The following is a 13,677-nucleotide window of genomic DNA, read 5'->3' as shown; positions in this document are numbered from 1 at the left end:
ACAGGTTTTTTTTATTTATCTCTAAATTTCTCACAAATTCGCTTTTAAGATCCACATCTCTCATTTCTATCTGCTATTCTTTGTGTTCCTACTCTGTCTCTTTGTGTCTGTTCACAGGAAGAAAAAGACAAGCTTCAACACCCTCATGACTTACTTGTGTATATCAAGCAAGATGAAGATTGAGTACTTTGTCCCTTTTTCTCAGGTGGAGAAAAAGGGACAAAGATGGAAACAAACAAATGTGATGTGATAATGGACACCAGATATGTCCGTCATAACAGAGATACCATAATAGCCAGATTCTACCAACCATTGCTTCCAACAACTTACGTCTTAAAGAAAGCATTTTGCCATGATGGTAAGTTCACAGTTTTAACTAAGCTCATTAGTTTTACTGTTTAAACACGTCTCTTCCTTTTTTTCCGACCATTACCTTTCTACTCTGTTTTTAATGTTCTGGTTTATGGCCCAGCTGGTTCTACATAGCTTAGTCACACCGTTTTGGTACAGTTTAGGGGAATTTAGGTGAACCAGGAAAGGCAATCGCTATGATCACAATCGGTGTTTTTTCAGACTCAAATCCAAAATTAAAAAAAGACAAACGACAACAAAAAATTGTTACCTAACAATAAATATTTACAAGTTTTACTGCAGACTACAAGGAGTTGTTTGTGACATAAAATAGACCTAACTCTAAAATAATAAACTTTTACATTGGGCTTTTTTTTTTGTGGATTTAGGTTGTTATGATCTGAGCCTGCTTTTTCCACTTTTTATGCAACAGATGTTTTCTTTACATTTGAAGAATTAAAGATGGCGGTACGGGGTCTCTTCTGCAAAGCATTTTGAAAAATACTAGATCAACAAATGTTGATCGAGTGAGTACTTTGGTGTACATATCCTAAAAGACCTGGCTCACTCTATCTTTGAAGGCCAGTGTTTGGCAACTTCATCTCAGCAGGCAGTGGGCAAATTATTTGAAATAGGTGTGTGCCAGAGACACCTAAATATTGGAGGACACCTGGGTTAATCCAGGAATCCTAGATTTGAATTTACTATCATGTACTACCTATTTTACTATCTCTACAATATTTTCACCTTCTACACAAGATTGAGCAGCAGCCTGTTTGGGGTTAGTGGTGGATTCACAGCACAGACCCATAAAATGATGGTCCATGTTAGACAAAACTTTATTCCACTTACTTGAACGTGTAACTGTGACTTTGTCTTGACTAGGATCTCACACATATAATTATTCTAAACTCATTTCTAGAAGACTTATGACATTTGTTTAAGAAAATAAACAAAATGCAATGGCCTTCAAATTTTACAAACCTATGTTTTATTCTGTCATAGGATTGTGTTTGCATCTTTAAGTTTTTACTTTCTTAAGTTTTTGTTATTTTAATCTGCTTTTTATTGATATGATGTGTTGTGTTTTTATTTTGAAAGTATTTTTTGTTATCAATACATAATATTAAGGAAATTATATCTCATGGGAACACCCATATTAGAGCGTAACTTATCTGGGGAAAAAAATAAAAATAAAATTGGAAGCTAATATCTGGGGCCACTTTGTGATTGCTCTCTTAAGCACTCATAGCAATGGTCCAGTGCTGAAATGGTGAACTATTTCTCTGATGTTTCAATACATTATTACTTACTTATGCTTTAATAAATTGGATTGTTGATTTCAACTCGGTTTTCTTGAGACCATCTCTCCAAAAGAAAATACCCTGAGTGAAGCAATTCCCAAAAGAATATTAGAATATATGTATATGCAATATATATATTAGCAGAATACTGCACTGCAACTTATTGCCAACACTAGGTCAACTAGATAACACTGTCCATGGGTATCTCTTTACGCAGATCAGGAAACAGTTTTAATTTAAAAAAATAGTGAGGGTGAAGGAAATAGGCTGTGACAATCTTTACATGTAGATATGCTGTGAATTTGGGTGTTTAGGTTCAGTTTAAAAAAACAGGCAACTCACACACAAACTCTCTGACATATGCAGGTTTTCAAATGAGCTAATTTACCACCACTGTGTTCAATCACTTATTAATCATGCCTGAAAATAAGATGCTGTAATGGACAGAATGTTCTGTTCTTTGTGTGGGAAATGTTTGCGTGTTTTTTAATGTTGAATCCTGATATGCTAGGGGCATTGTTGTCAGTCTGTGTCTGTGCAACGACTCGGTGTGCAAAATAGCCGATACAGAGAGAGAGAACAAAAAATAAAATAAGGAATGAGTGGTTCTGAGCTGTCCTTCAAAGGTTTTTATGCATTATTTTTCCCTGTGATGCACTTCACTGAATTGATGATACCTACATCTCTAGGTTCCACCAGCTACGTCATACTTTTTATTTATTTACACACATATAAAGTATGCATGCAAACTATACTCAGTTATTTATTTATTAGACTTCTTGATCTGGGACCCGAGTTCAAATTTTGCACCGCAAGCAAAAAACTGCAAAATTGTATGATAATAAAAATCCTTGAATCCTTCATGTTGTGAATTGAATCATTCCACCGCTGCTGCGCGGATATAGTGTGTAATAGAAGAGTCTTTTTGCACTCCAGCGCATTCGCAAAATTTCCGGATATAAATAAGATGCAACATGTCTATATTAAATGGTATCAGCTGATGAATGCTGTACTTATACAAATTAAGGTTTTGCTTACTTCTCTTAAAATTGCAATGGTATTTTCCTTTTGGGATATGTTCACACTGCCATCTGTTTGTGTTGCAGTTGGTGTTATTTAACTTACCATAGTTGCTGCGTCAGGTGCCAGAGAACCTCAGCTCGGAGTGCTGATGTTGGTGTCAGCAAGGTGTGCCACCTGTCTGTGCCACCTGTCTGTGCCACCTGTCGTGTTGCTGGTAATGCTGGTTTGTCGCTGAGGTGTGACGACGATATTTGTGCTCATAGCAAAACTTGAGGTTGCAGTGGCATTGCTCTGCCCCAGTGAAAAAAAAACTATATACGTACTTCAGTATATTTCAAATATACTTACATTTGCATAAGTACATTTGAAATATTCTAAGTATTAAGTGTACAACATATAAATATATACAAAGTATACTAACATTATGCTTCTACCAATTTTGACATTATGACTTTAAACACACTTAAATATATTTGTACCACAATACACTTTTAAGAAATATAATAAAAATATACTTTGAGTGAACAAAATGGGTATTTGCTGAAGTGTACCAGTGAAACAATATGCTTTTAAAGATATTTTGTGTATATTATAAAATATATACATTTTTAAAATTCACTAAAGCTTACCTTAAAAGTAAACTACTAAGTACACTGAAATGAAGGAGCAACCCAGATCCACAATAAAAGTCTAGTGTAAAAGTTTTCTGTGTTAGAGTTTAGTCTACTCTATGTCACAAACTATTCTTGCCGTCTGCAACACGCCTTTGTTTTATTTTCAGGTGACATTGCTCTACTATTTTTTAATTTTGGTTTAGAGCCAGGAAAAAAAAAAGAAGTTTTCATGGCCAGTGCAAGAGAGTGTCCTGGTTTGATCCGCCAACACTCTGATGGACAAGCACAGATTCTGAGGGTCTCCATAGGTAGAAGTCAAGTAAAAGAATTTAACATATAATTCTGTACCAAAATGGTGTGACTAAGCTATGTAGCACCAGCTGAGCCATAAACCGCTCAGAACATTAAAAACAAAGTAAAAACTTAACGGTCGGAAAAAAGGAAGAGTGTTAAAACCGTAAAACTAATGAGCTTAGTTAAAACTTAAACTTACCATCATGGCAAATAGTTTTATTTAAGACATAGGTTGTTGGAAGCAATGTTTGGAAGAATCCGGCTGTCTGGGTATTTCCGTTATGAAGGACATATGTGGTGTGCCTCATCACGTCATAATAAACTCAAAAGAACGGCCATGGTAGGCAATCACCACAGCAAAGCGCAGTTAAAGTCCTTCCATACTGTTGGCATATGAGTGTTGAAACACGGTTGAGATGCCATGTTCACCAGACTAGATCTTTCTGCCCTCCAACTCTCTGAAAAGAGGCTTTTTCTTGTGCTCCAGTTTGAGAAAGATGGAGCTTTTGGTAGTGGTGGTTCGCAAAGATCAACCTGGAGCATCATTCAGTGAGCTATGGAGAGAAAAGAGTTCCTGTAGGGAAGACTCTTTAAAAAATAAAAACATTTCTTATAGTGTTATTAAGGTATGGCATGTAGAATCTGCAAAGGCAGAAGCAATTGTCATATATTTGCCTAAAATAGCTAAAAATATGATCTAAATACAATTTCCAACAATTTCAAATTTTTAAGGCTACCTCATAATGAAACCAATTAGTGGGGCAACTTGTCTTCCTACTATGGCCAGCTGTAAAAAAAAAACAAGTAGATACATGAATAAAAATAAGGAGTACATCTCAAACATTATTTGAATCCACATTTATAGCATACATGTCCAAATCCCACTCACTATCTGTAATTGACCTATTTTAAGACTTAAATTCATAATAAAATCTATAAACTAGTGTAAAATTTAATTTACACCATCATGTTTGGAGACACAACATGCTTGTTTGTAACCAGGTATGTCTCTAATAATAGGCTATTTCTATTTAACACACTTTAACAGTGCAATTAAAGATAACTTTAACTCTTCTATAATAACAAATTTGCTCAGTTTGCCTCTTAATTATACATTGTTAATGATTCATGATACCCGTTACGCAGCCAGGGTCTAGGAGTTCAGGGGCGGTAACATAAAAATGTACAAAAAAAAAGGAATTATATATAAAAAGGTGATTTATTACAGAAAAAGGAGGTTTTGCAGAACCAAGACACAATAAAATTCAACCCAAATAATACAGGAGAGAATTAAAAAAAAAAACAAGGAGAACTAACACACTAAAGAATATTAAGTGTAAATGAAACTACAAAGTGTCCAAACAAGTCAAGCCAAAGTAAACTCAAATAACCCGAAAGACAAGACACTAAAGGAGCACCAAACCTCCCCTAGCACAAGCTTCTAGCTTGAAAAAGCAAACAAAGTCAAACTGCTCTTGCAGACCAAACAAAAAGCTCAAAACTGCCCAAAGCAGTAACACAATACAAAAGGTGGGGAACAGCTGAACAAAACCTCTTTCTACTAGCTGCCCCACAGGAGGAATTATTTCCAGGCCTTTTACAGTGAACAGGTGAGGCTCATCAACATCTGATTGGCTTGAAATCCTCTGCTGGTCCAATGAGGTGTAGCTCCAGCAGCTTCCAGGCAGCCAATCAGAAGAAGTGCTCTCACAGCTGAACCTGCATAACAAAGCAAAGAGCCTGCACAGCCTCAAGAGGCCAGGGGTCATAACAAAACCCATCTATGTGAAGACACATCACGCTAATGACTTCTCACAATTATCAGCAAGCCAACATTGTGGGAAGCAGATTAATATTCGGAACTCTATTAATCACAGTAATGATACATTTTCAGATGATCACTTATATCACTATATTTCTTAGGAAAAATATAAATTTTTTACAAGCCACTAACAATCCCTTTTAACAAACCATGAACTATGTTGTACCATGCTTCAAAAAGGTTGAAATTATGTAATGTTAAAGAGCAATCAAATATTTATAAAAAATCACATATTTCATACATATCTTTATATATATTTTGCCATATTTTGAACTAACAACTGAATCTGCTGCATTTTTAACAAAAATATAACTTACATGTCATGAACACATGTTTAAATTGAACACAGTTTTTTAGTATTTTAATTTGTCATGGCACTGCTATTTTGCCACCGACAACATCTGGTATGTGTGTCCTTGTTAGTGGGAAGACTGGCATTACATGCTGTTCACCAGTGTACTGTAATCTGGTGTGAAACTTGACACTGCAGCTGTGAGCAAGTTTTTCAGATGTGCATCAATGAGGCGTGTTCTGTGTTTGTTCTTGATGAAGTTCATGTCAGAAACTACTGGTTCACAGAGATAGGTTGAACCAAACAGGTTGGCAACCTTCATAGCTGCTGTGCATGCACCACTGTACTTCTGTGTCAACAAAGCACCAATTGTTTGGTGCAATCTTTTGGGCTTTGAGGTGGAGGTCATTCTGAAATGTTATGATTTCAATCTCCACTTGTTCACCATCAAAGCTGAACATTGCACTAAGTTGCTCAGCAAAGCATGTCGTGTTCAAAATCACGAAAGCATTGCAAATGCGTAAATAGCACACATGGCTCAAGATGATCAAGGCCCCAAAACCTATTGTCTTTTGTTCCTCTGAGAAAAAAAAAAAAAAGTTCAGATTTCAGAAGCTTTTTACATATCAGTGTGCTCTTCATTTGTAGTCAGAGTAATTGACTACAGCACAGCCAAAGCTTTCTCTTTGGCTGTGCTGATACAAGTTTGACTTGCCTTTAAATCTTGTACAGTGCATACAAACCATACTATGTATACAGTATGTGTATATATATATATATATATATATATATATATATATATATATATATATATATATATATATATATATATATATATATATATTTTCATCCATCCATTTTCGAATACCCTTGTCCCCAGTGGGGTCAGGAAGAGTTCCGGGGGAGAAGTGGAGTACACCCTGGACAGGTCGCCAGTCTGTTGCAGGGCAGAAAGAACCCGGGCCGGGAATCTAACCCAGGACCTAAAAATTCCGTTGTCACCCACCGCGGGTGGTCTCACTCATCCTCTGTGCTCGGGTCTTCTACCAGAAGCCTGGGAGCATGAGGGTTCTGCGCAGTATCTTGGCTGTGCCTAGAACTGTACTTTTCTGGACTGAGATGTCTGATGCGGTTCCTGGGATCTGTTTTAGCCACTGCTCCAGTTTGGGGGTGACTGCCCCCGAGGACCCCAATCACCATGGGCACCACTGTGGTCTTCACCTTCACCTTTTTTTTTCCTCTCGGAGTGTGGGCAAACAGTGCAATTCATTTGTTTCCAAACACATGAAAAGCATTTCATCAAACAAATCTATTTTGGTCTTCTGAATGCAATTTGAATCATGCAAACTGTGAATAATATCCATTCCTACCAGTGGTGTATTTGAGGAAGCTTTGCTATGAGGTTCTTTGTCTGAAGAGAGATCATTGTGAGCACAGGTGTGCCAAGTTACCTTATAGATTTGGCTGCTGAGCTTGAGAAGTGAAAGGGATGGGTATGCTTGATTCTTTCTGAGGTGTGTGCCAGTTGGGTGAAGATGGTGAATACATTCAAAAGTGCACCATTTGCTGTTTTAACTTGACAATCAGGCAGTTAGTGGTGAGAAAATGTCTCATTAAGTGCTTTTGAGCAGCAAAAAGTTTGAAGCACTTTGGGACTCTGGTTCACGATTTGTGCCACAAATGAGTCATGGAAAGACACAAACTTCCCTAAGGTTCCACTGAACAATGCTTGAGAGGTTAGTTGCACAAATGAATCCCCTCCATCTTGAAGCAGCCAATGGCACAGATATGCGGTATGAGGGGTGGGTTGAGGTACCATTTAAACTTACAGCCAGTGACTCACAGTTACTCATACCTGTTTTAGTGCTTAAAGGTAAACAGCAGCAGTGTCCAATTATTGGGTTTAATGCTATTGAGCACTTGGTTTTGGAAAGTATGAAAGATGGGACTAACTAAGGGAGAAAAGAGGATTTCTGAGAACAGTGGAATTAGTCTTCCCAGATCTTAATAGAAACGACAAAGCCCTGACCTTTATAAAAGTTATTGAGTAACAAGTATGAGTGCAATGTAAAAACACTAAATGGGAGTGAATGTGCCCAGCCAGAGTTCAGTGTCTATTGAATGTAGGGTAGAAGCTAAGACAGAGGACATTAGACTGATATTTTAACCATGTGAAACTCCAGAGTGGCCAGATGGCCCAGACTTTTGTGACACATTAATTTCAGTAAAAGCAGGGTCTATTCCCAAGATTCCTGTTAGCGTACAAAATTCTAATAAGTCCTATTCAGCAAAAAAAATAAAATAAAAAGGATTGTAGGACATTTTCACTTATAGACACAAGGTTCTGATGTATTATTCTAAGTCCTTTGATGTGGTTTAGATCAAATTTGTTAAAATTATTGATTCAGCTTGTTCCACTCCGTGCGTCTTACTCCACTCCATTCGCTTTTTCCTGCAGTGACTTTCTTGGGAATAGTTGAGAACTTTGATTTGCTGACAGGCTTATTAAGCTTTTTCAGGTGGTAAAAATTAACCTTATCTTTTTATTTTTATAAGAAAATACATAATGTTGCCAAATAAATAGTGCATGCTTTGGTTGCACCTAATTTTTGCAGTTAGAGCCGTGAGATTGAAACATTTTGAATATCCACTCAAGCTAAACAAATTTTTGCTTTCCCTGTTATTTGAAGCTGCAGACCAAGGCAACAGAGCAGCAGAAAGAGAAGAATCAAAGCATACAGATCAAAACTTGTTCTACTGGTGGTTAGGGATGGATCAGGACATGTCTGGCTGTCTGTTTTCACTCATGTCATCTTGCAAAGTATACTAGGGTTCTACCAGATAATGCTTTTTGTGTGACTGGCCATGTAAATGTATTAAATTACATACACATCACTGTGCTATGGTGGGGTGTTGCTAGACATAAAGCTTCACATTAAGATAAACATAGCATGTATATATCAATTTACTCAAAGCGCTTGAACAAGGATATGTAAACCTTAATATTTCTGAAATGTTTGAACTTTTATATTACCTTTTCTAAATAAAGATGGCTTCACAATACCGTCTCATCTCCACAAACGATGACAGACTAAATTATTTGTGTTTTCAGCACTCCTTATTCACCAAATTATTTCATCAATTTGTCTGACTTTTTCAAATATTTTTTTTTCTTTTGTTGCTGAATATTCAGTCCCTTTGTTCCTTAACAGTTAGAATTTTTAGTGGCAATTTCACTTGGCCACAGCCCTCAGAAGAAAGTGGCATGCACTAATCACAAATATAGTAGGGGTGACTTTCTTCTTACACTTTCTCCTCACATAAATATAATTAAAATAATAATAATAATAATAATAAAAAACATCACCAGAATTAAGATCAAGTTTATTTTAAATACTAAATAAAGTCCTGTTCTGGAAAAAAAAACAACAACAAAAAAACAAACAACAACAACAAAAAAACCCCACAAACAAACAAAAACAAATAGATGTGTGTCTAATAGATGTGAATTCTTCAAAACGTTTTTCTCTTTTGCATTCATTTCTCTTGTATTGCACAATAGAAGTTGGGATTTTTTCCGTTTCCAAGGAACTGAGCAACGGCAAGGAAATGATCAATTTCCAAAGAAGTGGTTTGGGAGGTTGGAAACTTTCTTTTGATATTATTGACTTCCTCAATGCTGACAATTTTGAACTGTCTAACAACAGAAGAGAAATGCTGGTCAGTGGCTTTCAGGACAGGTCCAGTTTTCTAAAAGCTAATTGTTATTAAATTCCACTAACAACAGAATATTTTTATAACACTATAAATGTCTTACACTTGAATTGCTCATTTTAATTTTAAAAACTAGAATTGCAACTCTAATGGAATGTTTAATTTAATTTTAATACTGCACACTGCTGCTGGAACTAATAAACTTTCAAAAATCCTTAGCAATGCTGCCATCTTCTGGACAAATTATATGTCAAGCCCATTTTTGAAGACACATCCCATTCTAAGCTGCAGATCAGGAAGTTTTTCCTGATTTTTAAAAAAATGTAATCAGAATTATTATTTTAAGAGAATACAAAAACAAAAATCGGGATAATTGTTAGCAAGTTTGTAACTCAGTCCCAATCATGACTGTTTTTCTTTGTCAAGTAATGTGGATCAAATTATCTATTCCATAGCAATATTAGTAAAGTTTTCGTTCCATTCTACACCTTAGCTTGGCTCAGTAAGGAAAGAAAATAAACTCACACCTTTATAAAAACAGGCAACCACAGTGTGAGATGAAGCTTCAAAAGCGAAGTTGCATGTAAACTGCTGCTGTCGTAAGGATCCCCTGCAGATGCTTTTTGGGGTAAGGGCTTCCTGGACAGACATCCTACAGCAAGCCCAGACCGCAAAAAGACCTGAAAAGATCATAATTTCCTCTGATGAATCATAACCACCATCATCATCGACTCATTGGACCAGCGTCTGCAACAAACAAAGTTACAAATTCAGCTTAAAGGTGTAAACTAACAGTATAATGATCAACTCAGTTTTTTTTTTCTTTATATGTTAAAAGGCATTTATTAATCTCTGTGCATGGAGATTTAGGCCAGTATATGCACCTATTTTACGTGATCTTTCTTTTCTGATTTATGAAGACAGAAAACAGAAATTCTTTTTACGTAAAAGACATGGTCATTTGTCATCCCTATTTTGAAGAGTGGCCTAAAGTATTAGGGCTCTATTATGAAATCAGAAAGTCATGGGTTGCTAATTAATTTGTTTATCACATTCTAGAAACAATGATGAACTTGAGCAAAGTGAAGTACACATTAAAACCTTCTTTTAAGATTATAGAGCATGAAAGTCGCTATATTTGGAGGTTGCTCTGTATGCCTGCTCATATTGGCCGTTATCTACTGAAGTGAGCGAGTTCATTTTCAGTGAGATCATGATCTCTTCACGATGCATGTGCTATTATTTACTAATTCATTTGCAGAGATTGCATGGGATAGGACCATATATTTGGAGCACTGTTCCACACTATGTTTTAGAAAAAAACATTAAAACAAACATGTGAGAAATATATTTATGTTTAACACACATTATATTGAGTCTAAAATCACAAGGGGAAGGTCTTCTAATAAATGTAGATTTACACTGAAGTATTCAGGTTTATACTACATTCAACCCTCAACACATATCCAAAAGGACATGTTTGTCTGTCTGATAAATAGGCAGAAAAGAAAGCAGAAGAAAAGCAGACATCACTTGTTTCCTAAAGATTTTTCGCCTCCTGTTCAAAAGACATCTTCAGTTCTAAACCTTTAAGCATTTTAGATTGACATATGATGGATGATTGAGAATCTACATCAGCATATACTCTCATCAAATCATCACAAATAGAAATCAAGAAAATGAGTGCTGGCAAAATATTTTTTTAAAAATCTTGTGATGTCAATATTGTTGTTAAATTTTGCAATGATGATATCGGTTATAATAACTGTTTTCAAAACTACACTCTTATCTATCTATTATTATTAGCTTTAAACTCTCTGTGACTGGGGAACTGTTATCTGTGCAAGGTGTGGACAACAACAGTGAATTGTTTCTATCCATCAAATGTAATACAATCACATCAAGGGTGAATTCACATTTGTATAAAGCCAATAAATACATGGAAAATAGTTCTTTAATAAACCAACTTTGTTCACTCTAATATTGTGATGACATGTTTAAAGTGAATTGTGCAGCTCAAAAGGGAATTACAGCTGCTAACTGTTTATTTTTCAATTGGACACCTTACCTTTTAAGGCAACAATAATTAGACGGATTACTTTTTAGAAATACTTGTTTTGTAAAGGAAGTATTTTTAAAACAATCTACTAAATTGCTTTAGACAATAGATCTGGAATGCATAAACTGGGAGATGTCTTGTTTTTTGGTAGAAGTTACACAAAATGTTGATTCAAGTGATCCTTAAAGGTTTTCTGGATCCCAGATGACAGAACACAATTCTTATTAGGATGATTACTTGGAATGAAATCATGAGCAAATGCACTTTATCCAAATGCATGTAATTTTAAAGTTTAATTCCTTTTTTCTAGTGTCCATCTAATATTATCTCACACAACTGTTAACATCCTCCATGGCGAAGCAAATTTAGCTCAAAACGTGACGTCTGCAGGTAAGAGCAACATATAACCTTGTGTTTGGGTCTCTAATTCAACAGAAGTTAAAAATTAGAACAAGGACAATATGTTATTTTTTGCAGTCTTCTGGACTGTGCATGAGGCTCCAGCCAGTACGGACAGAATAAAGGCGGACCACACCAGATAAGCTTCACGTGAGCTGTCCGTGGTTCTGAAAGCCTGTTACACACGCGCGCACACACCCATACACGCGCACACCAGACCCTGCCGGTAAACGCCCTGAGCACCCCACACCCTCAAGCCCCCCTTTCCACCTCCTCTCACGACATTGTGGTTGTGTGTGTGTTTGTGTAAGACACAAAGCTGTAAGAGTATTTCTTTTTTCTGCATTCAACATGCATCTCTCCTGGGGTTTTTCTTGTAGAGAGGGGTTGCACTGTCAATTCATCCTGCCTACACCCACGTCACCTGGCCAGAAGCCTCGCTTACTACCCCCTGACAAATGTAAATAGTTGAAACAGACACCTGATAAAGTCCCCGACATGAAGATAATTGTCTGCATGCATATTCAAAGTTCTGAAAAAGACACCATCTCCACTCAACACAGACGGTCTGGTTGTGCGCGTCGGCAAGTCGCCAAGCTGCGAACAACCATGACGCGCACAATCTTGAGCCACAATAGCCGATACTCCGTTCACCATTATATATAAAATCAATCAACAATTTGTTGTCAAAACGCTACCGATCAGTTTTAGCAAGCACAAACAGACAAAAAGCTGTGTAATAGATTTTTATAAGATTGGAGACAAGGGCGAAGGTGGTCGTTACCTCTGTGCGTCTGGTTGCGAGAGCTTGGAATAGGTCGGGGCTGTGCAAAGAGAGAGAGAGGGAGAGAGAGAAAGAGAAAATGATAATGCAAATAAAATACAACGTTATAATATAGCTGATGGTAGAGACTAGCGTTATGCAGGGAAAGCAACAAAATACGAGGAAATCACTCTTAGAGAGAAAAAACAGCCGATGCTGCTATGGTAGTACATCAGATCAAGTCAACAAACAAAAATGCTCACAAAAATAGTATTCCACAAGCCTAGTCTCTGGTAGAGGCATCATCCCTTAGATGCGCTGTGGTGGAAAAGGGATATATTTGGAGGAAAAAAAAGCAGCCATAAATACACACCTCCTTTACTATCGCAGATGCTCGAAGGATTGGGGCGACGTGATGGCACCGGGATCATTTTCACTTCAGCATTTTCACTTTAAATTCCTATTTTCAAGGCTTTTTTCCTTTTCTTTTCTATTCCGTGTTAATTTTTGTTTCGGGAGGAAATACACTTCAATTTTTGCACTGGTTTCCGTCCTTTCTGTAGGAAATACTGCAAAAGCTCCAAATGGAAGCCACTCAATTCCTCCAGTCTGCGATTGACCCGCATTGACGTCATTGCGTCATTAGGTCTCCCCTGGAAACACGGGGCTCCCAAAAATAGCAACACATTAATTCAAGCCTGTGCTGGTGTTGGCTTGGCGGGGGCGACTATTTGTATCAATCCATAACCCCTCCTCTGATTCTAAGCAATAATACAGTCCTCCCTCTCTCTGCTTCACTCTCAAGGACGAGCCGATCACGACTCACGGCTATTTTTGGAAAGTGAGAGAGAGGGGGAGAGGGAGAGAGAACGAGAGAGGTGGGTGTGATGAGAGACGCCCGCACCTCTGCTCCTCTCACTGTAGGCTGGCTGGGAAACAGAAACAGCACCACTGGGATAAAAATAGCAAAAGAGCGGTCAGCCAGCAGTTGGGGTGTGGGAGGGGAGGCAATATATATGGCGATAACCATATAAAAAATTAA

General features: G+C 37.0%; 1 long non-coding RNA gene across 1 annotated transcript; it reads right to left on the bottom strand.

Annotated features, from left to right (window-relative positions):
- Positions 1 to 10,115: 10,115 nt before the first annotated feature.
- Positions 10,116 to 13,363, bottom strand: LOC122835279. The gene is made up of 3 exons (XR_006371293.1): positions 13,009 to 13,363; positions 12,657 to 12,696; positions 10,116 to 10,161 (listed from the first exon to the last, which is right to left on the bottom strand). It is a non-coding gene; the product is annotated as an uncharacterized LOC122835279 (long non-coding RNA).
- Between the last annotated feature and the right edge of the window lie 314 nt (positions 13,364 to 13,677).

This window comes from Gambusia affinis, linkage group LG08, assembly GCF_019740435.1.
Source record: "Gambusia affinis linkage group LG08, SWU_Gaff_1.0, whole genome shotgun sequence".
Classification (NCBI taxonomy): Eukaryota; Metazoa; Chordata; class Actinopteri; order Cyprinodontiformes; family Poeciliidae; genus Gambusia; species Gambusia affinis.
This window is presented reverse-complemented; position numbering and strand designations above follow the sequence as displayed.